The sequence below is a fragment of the Electrophorus electricus genome, chromosome 13, assembly GCF_041902795.1.
Source record: "Electrophorus electricus isolate QZ-2024a chromosome 13, ASM4190279v1, whole genome shotgun sequence".
Taxonomy (NCBI): domain Eukaryota; kingdom Metazoa; phylum Chordata; class Actinopteri; order Gymnotiformes; family Gymnotidae; genus Electrophorus; species Electrophorus electricus.
Window position 1 is genome coordinate 23,325,930 of NC_137509.1, and position 12,196 is coordinate 23,338,125.

The following is a 12,196-nucleotide window of genomic DNA, read 5'->3' on the forward strand; positions in this document are numbered from 1 at the left end:
CCAGATGTAAGCTTTTATTGCATCATTTAATTTACTTTCAAGATAACATTCTAGAATGTAAAGTGCAGGGATTAATTAAAAAAATTGTCAGATTGGTCTTTGATCATATTTGCTATGATTAGGCAATTAGAGTAATTGTTTAAGACTTATGGCCACACCAGCTTGAGAACGCCCAATCTCGTCTGACCTTGGAAGCTAAGCAAGTTTGGGCCTGGATAGTACTGAGGTGGGACCCTACCTAGGAATACCAGGTGCTGTAAGCTTTTCTTGCATCACTTTAAATTACTTTCAAGCTGACATGCTCAAATGTGAAGTGCAGTGATTAATAAAAAAAACTATCTGTTAGCACCTGGGAATAGCAGATGCTGTAAGTTTTTTTTGCATCACTTTCATTTACTCTCCAACTCACATGCCTGAATGTGAAGTGCAGTGATTCATCAAAAAACTATCTGTTAGCACCTTGGACTACGAGATGCTGTAAGCTTCTCTTGCATCACTTTAATTTACTTTCAAAATGACATGTTAGGATGTGAAGTCAGTGATTAATTAAAAAAACTATCTGTTAGCACCTGGGAATAGCAGATGCTGTAAGTTTTTGTTGCATCACTTTAATTTAATCTGCAACTGACATGCTTGTATGTTAAGTGTACAGATTAAATAGAAATCTTTTAGTACCAGGGAATAGCAGGTGCTGTAAGATTTTATTGCATCCCTTTAATTTATTTTCAAGCTATCATGTTCAAATTTGAAGTGCAGTGAATAATTAAATCAAACTATCTGTTAGCACCTGGGAATAGCAGATGCTGTAAGTTTTTGTTGCATCACTTTAATTTACTCTCCAACTGACATGCTTGAATGTGAAGTGCAGTGTTTAATAAAAAAACTGTCTGTTAGTGCCACCGTATACCAGATGTTGTAAGCTTTTATTGCATCATTTAATTTACTTTCAAGATAACATTCTAGAATGTAAAGTGCAGGGATTAATTAAAAAAAAATGTCAGATTGGTCTTTGATCATATTTGCTATGATTAGGCAATTTGAGTAATCGTTTAAGGCTTACGGCCACACCAGCTTGAGAACGCCCAATCTCATCTGACCTTGGAAGCTAAGTAAGTTTGGGCCTGGATAGTACTGAGGTGGGACCCTACCTAGGAATACCAGGTGCTGTAAGCTTTTCTTGCATCACTTTAAATTACTTTCAAGCTGACATGCTCAAATGTGAAGTGCAGTGATTAATAAAAAAAACTATCTGTTAGCACCTGGGAATAGCAGATGCTGTAAGTTTTTGTTGCATCACTTTAATTTAATCTGCAACTGACATGCTTGTATGTGAAGTTTACAGATTAAATAGAAATCTTTTAGTACCAGGGAATAGCAGGTGCTGTAAGATTTTATTGCATCCCTTTAATTTATTTTCAAGCTATCATGTTCAAATTTGAAGTGCAGTGAATAATTAAATCAAACTATCTGTTAGCACCTGGGAATAGCAGATGCTGTAAGTTTTTATTGCATCACTTTAATTTACTCTCCAACTGACATGCTTGAATGTGAAGTGCAGTGTTTAATAAAAAAACTGTCTGTTAGTGCCACCGTATACCAGATGTAAGCTTTTATTGCATCATTTAATTTACTTTCAAGATAACATTCTAGAATGTAAAGTGCAGGGATTAATTAAAAAAATTGTCAGATTGGTCTTTGATCATATTTGCTATGATTAGGCAATTTGCGTAATTGTTTAAAGCTTACGGCCACACCATCTTGAGAACGCCCAATCTCCTCTGACCTTGGAAGCTAAGCAAGTTTGGGCCTGGATAGTACTGAGGTGGGACCCTACCTAGGAATACCAGGTGCTGTAAGCTTTTCTTGCATCACTTTAAATTACTTTCAAGCTGACATGCTCAAATGTGAAGTGCAGTGATTAATTAAAAAAAACTATCTGTTAGCACCTGGGAATAGCAGATGCTGTAAGTTTTTTTTGCATCACTTTCATTTAATCTGCAACTGACATGCTTGTATGTGAAGTTTACAGATTAAATAGAAATCTTTTAGTACCAGGGAATAGCAGGTGCTGTAAGATTTTATTGCATCCCTTTAATTTATTTTCAAGCTATCATGTTCAAATTTGAAGTGCAGTGAATAATTAAATCAAACTATCTGTTAGCACCTGGGAATAGCAGATGCTGTAAGTTTTTATTGCATCACTTTCATTTACTCTCCAACTGACATGCTTGAATGTGAAGTGCATTGTTTAATAAAAAAACTGTCTGTTAGTGCCACCGTATACCAGATGTAAGCTTTTATTGCATCATTTAATTTACTTTCAAGATAACATTCTAGAATGTAAAGTGCAGGGATTAATTAAAAAAATTGTCAGATTGGTCTTTGATCATATTTGCTATGATTAGGCAATTAGAGTAATTGTTTAAGACTTATGGCCACACCAGCTTGAGAACGCCCAATCTTGTCTGACCTTGGAAGCTAAGCAAGTTTGGGCCTGGATAGTACTGAGGTGGGACCCTACCTAGGAATACCAGGTGCTGTAAGCTTTTCTTGCATCACTTTAAATTACTTTCAAGCTGACATGCTCAAATGTGAAGTGCAGTGATTAATAAAAAAAACTATCTGTTAGCACCTGGGAATAGCAGATGCTGTAAGTTTTTTTTGCATCACTTTCATTTACTCTCCAACTCACATGCCTGAATGTGAAGTGCAGTGATTCATCAAAAAACTATCTGTTAGCACCTTGGACTACGAGATGCTGTAAGCTTCTCTTGCATCACTTTAATTTACTTTCAAAATGACATGTTAGGATGTGAAGTCAGTGATTAATTAAAAAAACTATCTGTTAGCACCTGGGAATAGCAGATGCTGTAAGTTTTTGTTGCATCACTTTAATTTAATCTGCAACTGACATGCTTGTATGTGAAGTGTACAGATTAAATAGAAATCTTTTAGTACCAGGGAAGAGCAGGTGCTGTAAGATTTTATTGCATCCCTTTAATTTATGTTCAAGCTATCATGTTCAAATTTGAAGTGCAGTGAATAATTAAATCAAACTATCTGTTAGCACCTGGGAATAGCAGATGCTGTAAGTTTTTATTGCATCACTTTAATTTACTCTCCAACTGACATGCTTGAATGTGAAGTGCAGTGTTTAATAAAAAAACTGTCTGTTAGTGCCACCGTATACCAGATGTTGTAAGCTTTTATTGCATCATTTAATTTACTTTCAAGATAACATTCTAGAATGTAAAGTGCAGGGATTAATTAAAAAAAAATGTCAGATTGGTCTTTGATCATATTTGCTATGATTAGGCAATTTGAGTAATCGTTTAAGGCTTACGGCCACACCAGCTTGAGAACGCCCAATCTCATCTGACCTGGGAAGCTAAGCAAGTTTGGGCCTGGATAGTACTGAGGTGGGACCCTACCTAGGAATACCAGGTGCTGTAAGCTTTTCTTGCATCACTTTAAATTACTTTCAAGCTGACATGCTCAAATGTGAAGTGCAGTGATTAATATAAAAAACTATCTGTTAGCACCTGGGAATAGCAGATGCTGTAAGTTTTTGTTGCATCACTTTAATTTAATCTGCAACTGACATGCTTGTATGTGAAGTTTACAGATTAAATAGAAATCTTTTAGTACCAGGGAATAGCAGGTGCTGTAAGATTTTATTGCATCCCTTTAATTTATTTTCAAGCTATCATGTTCAAATTTGAAGTGCAGTGAATAATTAAATCAAACTATCTGTTAGCACCTGGGAATAGCAGATGCTGTAAGTTTTTATTGCATCACTTTAATTTACTCTCCAACTGACATGCTTGAATGTGAAGTGCAGTGTTTAATAAAAAAACTGTCTGTTAGTGCCACCGTATACCAGATGTAAGCTTTTATTGCATCATTTAATTTACTTTCAAGATAACATTCTAGAATGTAAAGTGCAGGGATTAATTAAAAAAATTGTCAGATTGGTCTTTGATCATATTTGCTATGATTAGGCAATTTGCGTAATTGTTTAAGGCTTACGGCCACACCAGCTTGAGAACGCCCAATCTCCTCTGACCTTGGAAACTAAGCAAGTTTGGGCCTGGATAGTACTGAGGTGGGACCCTACCTAGGAATACCAGGTGCTGTAAGCTTTTCTTGCATCACTTTAAATTACTTTCAAGCTGACATGCTCAAATGTGAAGTGCAGTGATTAATAAAAAAAACTATCTGTTAGCACCTGGGAATAGCAGATGCTGTAAGTTTTTTTTGCATCACTTTCATTTACTCTCCAACTGACATGCTTGAATGTGAAGTGCAGTGTTTAATAAAAAAACTGTCTGTTAGTGCCACCGTATACCAGATGTTGTAAGCTTTTATTGCATCATTTAATTTACTTTCAAGATAACATTCTAGAATGTAAAGTGCAGGGATTAATTAAAAAAAATATCAGATTGGTCTTTGATCATATTTGCTATGATTAGGCAATTTGAGTAATTGTTTAAGACTTACGGCCACACCAGCTTGAGAACGCCCAATCTCGTCTGACCTTGGAAGCTAAACAAGTTTGGGCCTGGATAGTACTGAGGTGGCACCCTACCTAGGAATACCAGGTGCTGTAAGCTTTTCTTGCATCACTTTAAATTACTTTCAAGCTGACATGCTCAAATGTGAAGTGCAGTGATTAATAAAAAAAACTATCTGTTAGCACCTGGGAATAGCAGATGCTGTAAGTTTTTTTTGCATCACTTTCATTTACTCTCCAACTCACATGCCTGAATGTGAAGTGCAGTGATTCATCAAAAAACTATCTGTTAGCACCTTGGACTACGAGATGCTGTAAGATTCTCTTGCATCACTTTAATTAACTTTCAAAATGACATGTTAGGATGCGAAGTGCAGTGATTAATTAAAATAAAACTATCTGTTAGCACCTGGGAATAGCAGATGCTGTAAGGTTTTGTTGCATCACTTTAATTTAATCTGCAACTGACATGCTTGTATGTGAAGTGTACAGATTAAATAGAAATCTTTTAGTACCAGGGAAGAGCAGGTGCTGTAAGATTTTATTGCATCCCTTTAATTTATGTTCAAGCTATCATGTTCAAATTTGAAGTGCAGTGAATAATTAAATCAAACTATCTGTTAGCACCTGGTAATAGCAGATGCTGTAAGTTTTTATTGCATCACTTTAATTTACTCTCCAACTGACATGCTTGAATGTGAAGTGCAGTGTTTAATAAAAAAACTGTCTGTTAGTGCCACAGTATACCAGATGTTGTAAGGTTTTATTGCATCATTTAATTTACTTTCAAGATAACATTCTAGAATGTAAAGTGCAGGGATTAATTAAAAAAATTGTCAGATTGGTCTTTGATCATATTTGCTATGATTAGGCAATTTGCGTAATTGTTTAAGGCTTACGGCCACACCAGCTTGAGAACGCCCAATCTCGTCTTACTTTTGAAGCTAAGCAAGTTTGGGCCTGGATAGTACTGAGGTGGGACCCTACCTAGGAATACCAGATGCTGTAAGCTTTTCTTGCATCACTTTAAATGACTTTCAAGCTAACATGCTCAAATGTGAAGTGCAGTGATTAATAAAAAAAACTATCTGTTAGCACCTGGGAATAGCAGATGCTGTAAGTTTTTGTTGCATCACTTTAATTTAATCTGCAACTGACATGCTTGTATGTGAAGTGTACAGATTAAATAGAAATCTTTTAGTACCAGGGAATAGAAGGTGCTGTAAGATTTTATTGCATCCCTTTAATTTATGTTCAAGCTATCATGTTCAAATTTGAAGTGCAGTGAATAATTAAATCAAACTATCTGTTAGCACCTGGGAATAGCAGATGCTGTAAGTTTTTATTGCATCACTTTAATTTACTCTCCAACTGACATGCTTGAATGTGAAGTGCAGTGTTTAATAAAAAAAACTGTCTGTTAGTGCCACCGTATACCAGATGTTGTAAGCTTTTATTGCATCATTTAATTTACTTTCAAGATAACATTCTAGAATGTAAAGTGCAGGGATTAATTAAAAAAATTGTCAGATTGGTCTTTGATCATATTTGCTATGATTAGGCAATTTGAGTAATTGTTTAAGGCTTACGGCCACACCAGCTTGAGAACGCCCAATCTCATCTGACCTTGGAAGCTTGGCAAGTTTGGGCCTGGATAGTACTGAGGTGGGACCCTACCTAGGAATACCAGGTGCTGTAAGCTTTTCTTGCATCACTTTAAATTACTTTCAAGCTGACATGCTCAAATGTGAAGTGCAGTGATTAATAAAAAAAAAAATCTGTTAGCACCTGGGAATAGCAGATGCTGTAAGTTTTTTTTGCATCACTTTCATTTACTCTCCAACTCACATGCCTGAATGTGAAGTGCAGTGATTCATCAAAAAACTATCTGTTAGCAGCTTGGACTACGATATGCTGTAAGCTTCTCTTGCATCACTTTAATTTACTTTTAAGATGACATGCTAGGATGTGAAGTGCAGTGATTAATTAAAAAAAAACTATCTGTTAGCACCTGGGAATAGCAGATGCTGTAAGTTTTTGTTGCATCACTTTACTTTAATCTGCAACTGACAAGCTTGTATGTGAAGTGTACAGATTAAATAGAAATATTTTAGTACCAGGGAATAGCAGGTGCTGTAAGATTGTATTGCATCCCTTTAATTTATGTTCAAGCTATCATGTTCAAATTTGAAGTGCAGTGAATAATTAACTCAAACTATCTGTTAGCACCTGGGAATAGCAGATGCTGTAAGTTTTTTTTGCATCACTTTAATTTAATCTGCAACTGACATGCTTGTATGTGAAGTGTACAGATTAAATAGAAATATTTTAGTACCAGGGAATAGCAGGTGCTGTAAGATTTTATTGCATCCCTTTAATTTATTTTCAAGCTATCATGTTCATTATTGAAGTGCAGTGAATAATTAAATCAAAATATCTGCTAGCACCTGGGAATAGCAGATGCTGTAAGTTTTTATTGCATCACTTTAATTTACTCTCCATCTGACATGCTTGAATGTGAAGTGCAGTGATTAATAAAAAAACTGTCTGTTAGTGCCTCCGTATACCAGATGTTGTAAGCTTTTATTGCATCATTTAATTTACTTTCAAGATAACATTCTAGAATGTCAAGTGCAGGGATTAATAAAAAAAATTGTCAGATTGGTCTTTGATCATATTTGCTATGATTAGGCAATTAGAGTAAGTGTTTAAGGCTTATGGCCACACCAGCTTGAGAACGACCAGTCTCATCTGACCTTGGAAGCGAAACAAGTTTGGGCCTGGATAGTACTGAGGTGGGACCCTATCTAGGAATACCAGGTGCTGTAAGCTTTTCTTGCATCACTTTAATTTACTTTCAAGCTGACATGCTCAAATGTGAAGTGCAGTGATTAATAAAAAAAAACTATCTGTTAGCACCTGGGAATAGCAGATGCTGTAAGTTTTTTTTGCATCACTTTCATTTAATCTGCAACTGACATGCTTGTATGTGAAGTGTACAGATTAAATAGAAATATTTTAGTACCAGGGAATAGCAGGTGCTGTAAGATTATATTGCATACCTTTAATTTATGTTCAAGCTATCATGTTCATTATTGAAGTGCAGTGAATAATTAAATCAAAATATCTGCTAGCACCTGGGAATAGCAGATGCTGTAAGTTTTTATTGCATCACTTTAATTTACTCTCCAACTGACATGCTTGAATGTGAAGTGCAGTGATTAATAAAAAAACTGTCTGTTAGTGCCTCCGTATACCAGATGTTGTAAGCTTTTATTGCATCATTTAATTTACTTTCAAGATAACATTCTAGAATGTCAAGTGCAGGGATTAATAAAAAAAATTGTCAGATTGGTCTTTGATCATATTTGCTATGATTAGGCAATTGGAGTAAGTGTTTAAGGCTTACGGCCACACCAGCTTGAGAACGACCAGTCTCATCTGACCTTGGAAGCGAAACAAGTTTGGGCCTGGATAGTACTGAGGTGGGACCCTATCTAGGAATACCAGGTGCTGTAAGCTTTTCTTGCATCACTTTAATTTACTTTCAAGATGACATGTTAGGATGTGAAGTGCAGTAATTAATTAAAAAAAACTATCTGTTAGCACCTGGGAATTGCAGATGCTGTAAGTTTTTGTTGCATCACTTTAATTTAATCTGCAACTGACATGCTTGTATGTGAAGTGTACAGATTAAATAGAAATCTTTTAGTACCAGGGAATAGCAGGTGCTGTAAGATTTTATTGCATACCTTTAATTTATGTTCAAGCTATCATGTTCATTATTGAAGTGCAGTGAATAATTAAATCAAAATATCTGCTAGCACCTGGGAATAGCAGATGCTGTAAGTTTTTATTGCATCACTTTAATTTACTCTCCAACTGACATGCTTGAATGTGAAGTGCAGTGATTAATAAAAAAACTGTCTGTTAGTGCCTCCGTATACCAGATGTTGTAAGCTTTTATTGCATCATTTAATTTACATTCAAGATACCATTCTAGAATGTCAAGTGCAGGGATTAATAAAAAAAATTGTCAGATTGGTCTTTGATCATATTTGCTATGATTAGGCAATTAGAGTAAGTGTTTAAGGCTTACGGCCACACCAGCTTGAGAACGACCAGTCTCATCTGACCTTGGAAGCGAAACAAGTTTGGGCCTGGATAGTACTGAGGTGGGACCCTATCTAGGAATACCAGGTGCTGTAAGCTTTTCTTGCATCACTTTAATTTACTTTCAAGCTGACATGCTCAAATGTGAAGTGCAGTGATTAATAAAAAAAACTATCTGTTAGCACCTGGGAATAGCAGATGCTGTAAGTTTTTTTTGCATCACTTTCATTTACTCTCCAACTCACATGCCTGTATGTGAAGTGCAGTGATTCATCAAAAAACTATCTGTTAGCACCTTGGACTACGAGATGCTGTAAGCTTCTCTTGCATCACTTTAATTTACTTTCAAGATGACATGCTAGGATGTGAAGTGCAGTGTTTAATTAAAAAAAACTATCTGTTAGCACATGGGAATAGCAAATGCTGTAAGTTTTTGTTGCATCACTTTAATTTAATCTGCAACTGACATGCTTGTATGTGAAGTGTACAGATTAAATAGAAATATTTTAGTACCAGGGAATAGCAGGTGCTGTAAGATTTTATTGCATCCCTTTAATTTATTTTCAAGCTATCATGTTCATTATTGAAGTGCAGTGAATAATTAAATCAAAATATCTGCTAGCACCTGGGAATAGCAGATGCTGTAAGTTTTTATTGCATCACTTTAATTTACTCTCCAACTGACATGCTTGAATGTGAAGTGCAGTGATTAATAAAAAAACTGTCTGTTAGTGCCTCCGTATACCAGATGTTGTAAGCTTTTATTGCATCATTTAATTTACTTTCAAGATAACATTCTAGAATGTCAAGTGCAGGGATTAATAAAAAAAAATGTCAGATTGGTCTTTGATCATATTTGCTATGATTAGGCAATTAGAGTAAGTGTTTAAGGCTTATGGCTACACCAGCTTGAGAACGACCAGTCTCATCTGACCTTGGAAGCGAAACAAGTTTGGGCCTGGATAGTACTGAGGTGGGACCCTATCTAGGAATACCAGGTGCTGTAAGCTTTTCTTGCATCACTTTAATTTACTTTCAAGATGACATGTTAGGATGTGAAGTGCAGTAATTAATTAAAAAAAACTATCTGTTAGCACCTGGGAATTGCAGATGCTGTAAGTTTTTGTTGCATCACTTTAATTTAATCTGCAACTGACATGCTTGTATGTGAAGTGTACAGATTAAATAGAAATCTTTTAGTACCAGGGAATAGCAGGTGCTGTAAGATTTTATTGCATACCTTTAATTTATGTTCAAGCTATCATGTTCATTATTGAAGTGCAGTGAATAATTAAATCAAAATATCTGCTAGCACCTGGGAATAGCAGATGCTGTAAGTTTTTATTGCATCACTTTAATTTACTCTCCAACTGACATGCTTGAATGTGAAGTGCAGTGATTAATAAAAAAACTGTCTGTTAGTGCCTCCGTATACCAGATGTTGTAAGCTTTTATTGCATCATTTAATTTACTTTCAAGATAACATTCTAGAATGTCAAGTGCAGGGATTAATTAAAAAAATTGTCAGATTGGTCTTTGATCATATTTGCTATGATTAGGCAATTTGAGTAAGTGTTTAAGGCTTACGGCCACACCAGCTTGAGAACGACCAGTCTCATCTGACCTTGGAAGCGAAACAAGTTTGGGCCTGGATAGTACTGAGGTGGGACCCTATCTAGGAATACCAGGTGCTGTAAGCTTTTCTTGCATCACTTTAATTTACTTTCAAGCTGACATGCTCAAATGTGAAGTGCAGTGATTAATAAAAAAAACTATCTGTTAGCACCTGGGAATAGCAGATGCTGTAAGTTTTTTTTGCATCACTTTCATTTACTCTCCAACTCACATGCCTGAATGTGAAGTGCAGTGATTCATCAAAAAACTATCTGTTAGCACCTTGGACTACGAGATGCTGTAAGCTTCTCTTGCATCACTTTAATTTACTTTCAAGATGACATGCTAGGATGTGAAGTGCAGTGATTAATTAAAAAAAAACTATCTGTTAGCACCTGGGAATAGCAAATGCTGTAAGTTTTTGTTGCATCACTTTAATTTAATCTGCAACTGACATGCTTGTATGTGAAGTGTACAGATTAAATAGAAATCTTTTAGTACCAGGGAATAGCAGGTGCTGTAAGATTTTATTGCATCCCTTTAATTTATGTTCAAGCTATCATGTTCAAATTTGAAGTACAGTGAATAATTAAATCAAACTACCTGTTAGCACCTGGGAATAGCAGATGCTGTAAATTTTTGTTGCATCACTTTAATTTAATCTGCAACTGACATGCTTGTATGTGAAGTGTACAGATTAAATAGAAATCTTTTAGTACCAGGGAATAGCAGGTGCTGTAAGATTTTATTGCATCCCTTTAATTTATGTTCAAGCTATCATGTTCAAATTTGAAGTACAGTGAATAATTAAATCAAACTATCTGTTAGCACCTGGGAATAGCAGATGCTGTAAGTTTTTGTTGCATCACTTTAATTTAATCTGCAACTGACATGCTTGTATGTGAAGTGTACAGATTAAATAGAAATCTTTTAGTACCAGGGAATAGCAGGTGCTGTAAGATTTTATTGCATACCTTTAATTTATGTTCAAGCTATCATGTTCATTATTGAAGTGCAGTGAATAATTAAATCAAAATATCTGCTAGCACCTGGGAATAGCAGATGCTGTAAGTTTTTATTGCATCACTTTAATTTACTCTCCAACTGACATGCTTGAATGTGAAGTGCAGTGATTAATAAAAAAACTGTCTGTTAGTGCCTCCGTATACCAGATGTTGTAAGCTTTTATTGCATCATTTAATTTACTTTCAAGATAACATTCTAGAATGTCAAGTGCAGGGATTAATTAAAAAAATTGTCAGATTGGTCTTTGATCATATTTGCTATGATTAGGCAATTTGAGTAAGTGTTTAAGGCTTACGGCCACACCAGCTTGAGAACGACCAGTCTCATCTGACCTTGGAAGCGAAACAAGTTTGGGCCTGGATAGTACTGAGGTGGGACCCTATCTAGGAATACCAGGTGCTGTAAGCTTTTCTTGCATCACTTTAATTTACTTTCAAGCTGACATGCTCAAATGTGAAGTGCAGTGATTAATAAAAAAAACTATCTATTAGCACCTGGGAATAGCAGATGCTGTAAGTTTTTTTTGCATCACTTTCATTTACTCTCCAACTCACATGCCTGAATGTGAAGTGCAGTGATTCATCAAAAAACTATCTGTTAGCACCTTGGACTACGAGATGCTGTAAGCTTCTCTTGCATCACTTTAATTTACTTTCAAGATGACATGCTAGGATGTGAAGTGCAGTGATTAATTAAAAAAAAACTATCTGTTAGCACCTGGGAATAGCAAATGCTGTAAGTTTTTGTTGCATCACTTTAATTTAATCTGCAACTGACATGCTTGTATGTGAAGTGTACAGATTAAATAGAAATCTTTTAGTACCAGGGAATAGCAGGTGCTGTAAGATTTTATTGCATCCCTTTAATTTATGTTCAAGCTATCATGTTCAAATTTGAAGTACAGTGAATAATTAAATCAAACTACCTGTT

General features: G+C 35.5%; 15 pseudogenes; all 15 read left to right on the forward strand.

Moving 5' to 3' along the window:
- Positions 1-144: 144 nt before the first annotated feature.
- LOC145649166 (5S ribosomal RNA) lies at positions 145-263 on the forward strand (annotated as a pseudogene).
- A 791-nt stretch (positions 264-1,054) lies between these two features.
- Positions 1,055-1,173, forward strand: LOC145647757 (5S ribosomal RNA; annotated as a pseudogene).
- A 567-nt stretch (positions 1,174-1,740) lies between these two features.
- Positions 1,741-1,859, forward strand: LOC145648963 (5S ribosomal RNA; annotated as a pseudogene).
- Positions 1,860-2,427: 568 nt separating this feature from the next.
- LOC145650534 (5S ribosomal RNA) lies at positions 2,428-2,546 on the forward strand (annotated as a pseudogene).
- Positions 2,547-3,337: 791 nt separating this feature from the next.
- Positions 3,338-3,456, forward strand: LOC145648729 (5S ribosomal RNA; annotated as a pseudogene).
- A 567-nt stretch (positions 3,457-4,023) lies between these two features.
- Positions 4,024-4,142, forward strand: LOC145650024 (5S ribosomal RNA; annotated as a pseudogene).
- A 352-nt stretch (positions 4,143-4,494) lies between these two features.
- Positions 4,495-4,613, forward strand: LOC145650478 (5S ribosomal RNA; annotated as a pseudogene).
- Positions 4,614-5,406: 793 nt separating this feature from the next.
- LOC145645987 (5S ribosomal RNA) lies at positions 5,407-5,525 on the forward strand (annotated as a pseudogene).
- A 571-nt stretch (positions 5,526-6,096) lies between these two features.
- Positions 6,097-6,215, forward strand: LOC145650608 (5S ribosomal RNA; annotated as a pseudogene).
- Positions 6,216-7,226: 1,011 nt separating this feature from the next.
- On the forward strand, positions 7,227-7,345 carry LOC145644116 (5S ribosomal RNA; annotated as a pseudogene).
- A 571-nt stretch (positions 7,346-7,916) lies between these two features.
- Positions 7,917-8,035, forward strand: LOC145643695 (5S ribosomal RNA; annotated as a pseudogene).
- A 571-nt stretch (positions 8,036-8,606) lies between these two features.
- Positions 8,607-8,725, forward strand: LOC145643697 (5S ribosomal RNA; annotated as a pseudogene).
- A 792-nt stretch (positions 8,726-9,517) lies between these two features.
- On the forward strand, positions 9,518-9,636 carry LOC145644605 (5S ribosomal RNA; annotated as a pseudogene).
- Positions 9,637-10,207: 571 nt separating this feature from the next.
- Positions 10,208-10,326, forward strand: LOC145643698 (5S ribosomal RNA; annotated as a pseudogene).
- Positions 10,327-11,555: 1,229 nt separating this feature from the next.
- LOC145643699 (5S ribosomal RNA) lies at positions 11,556-11,674 on the forward strand (annotated as a pseudogene).
- The last annotated feature ends 522 nt before the right edge of the window (positions 11,675-12,196 follow it).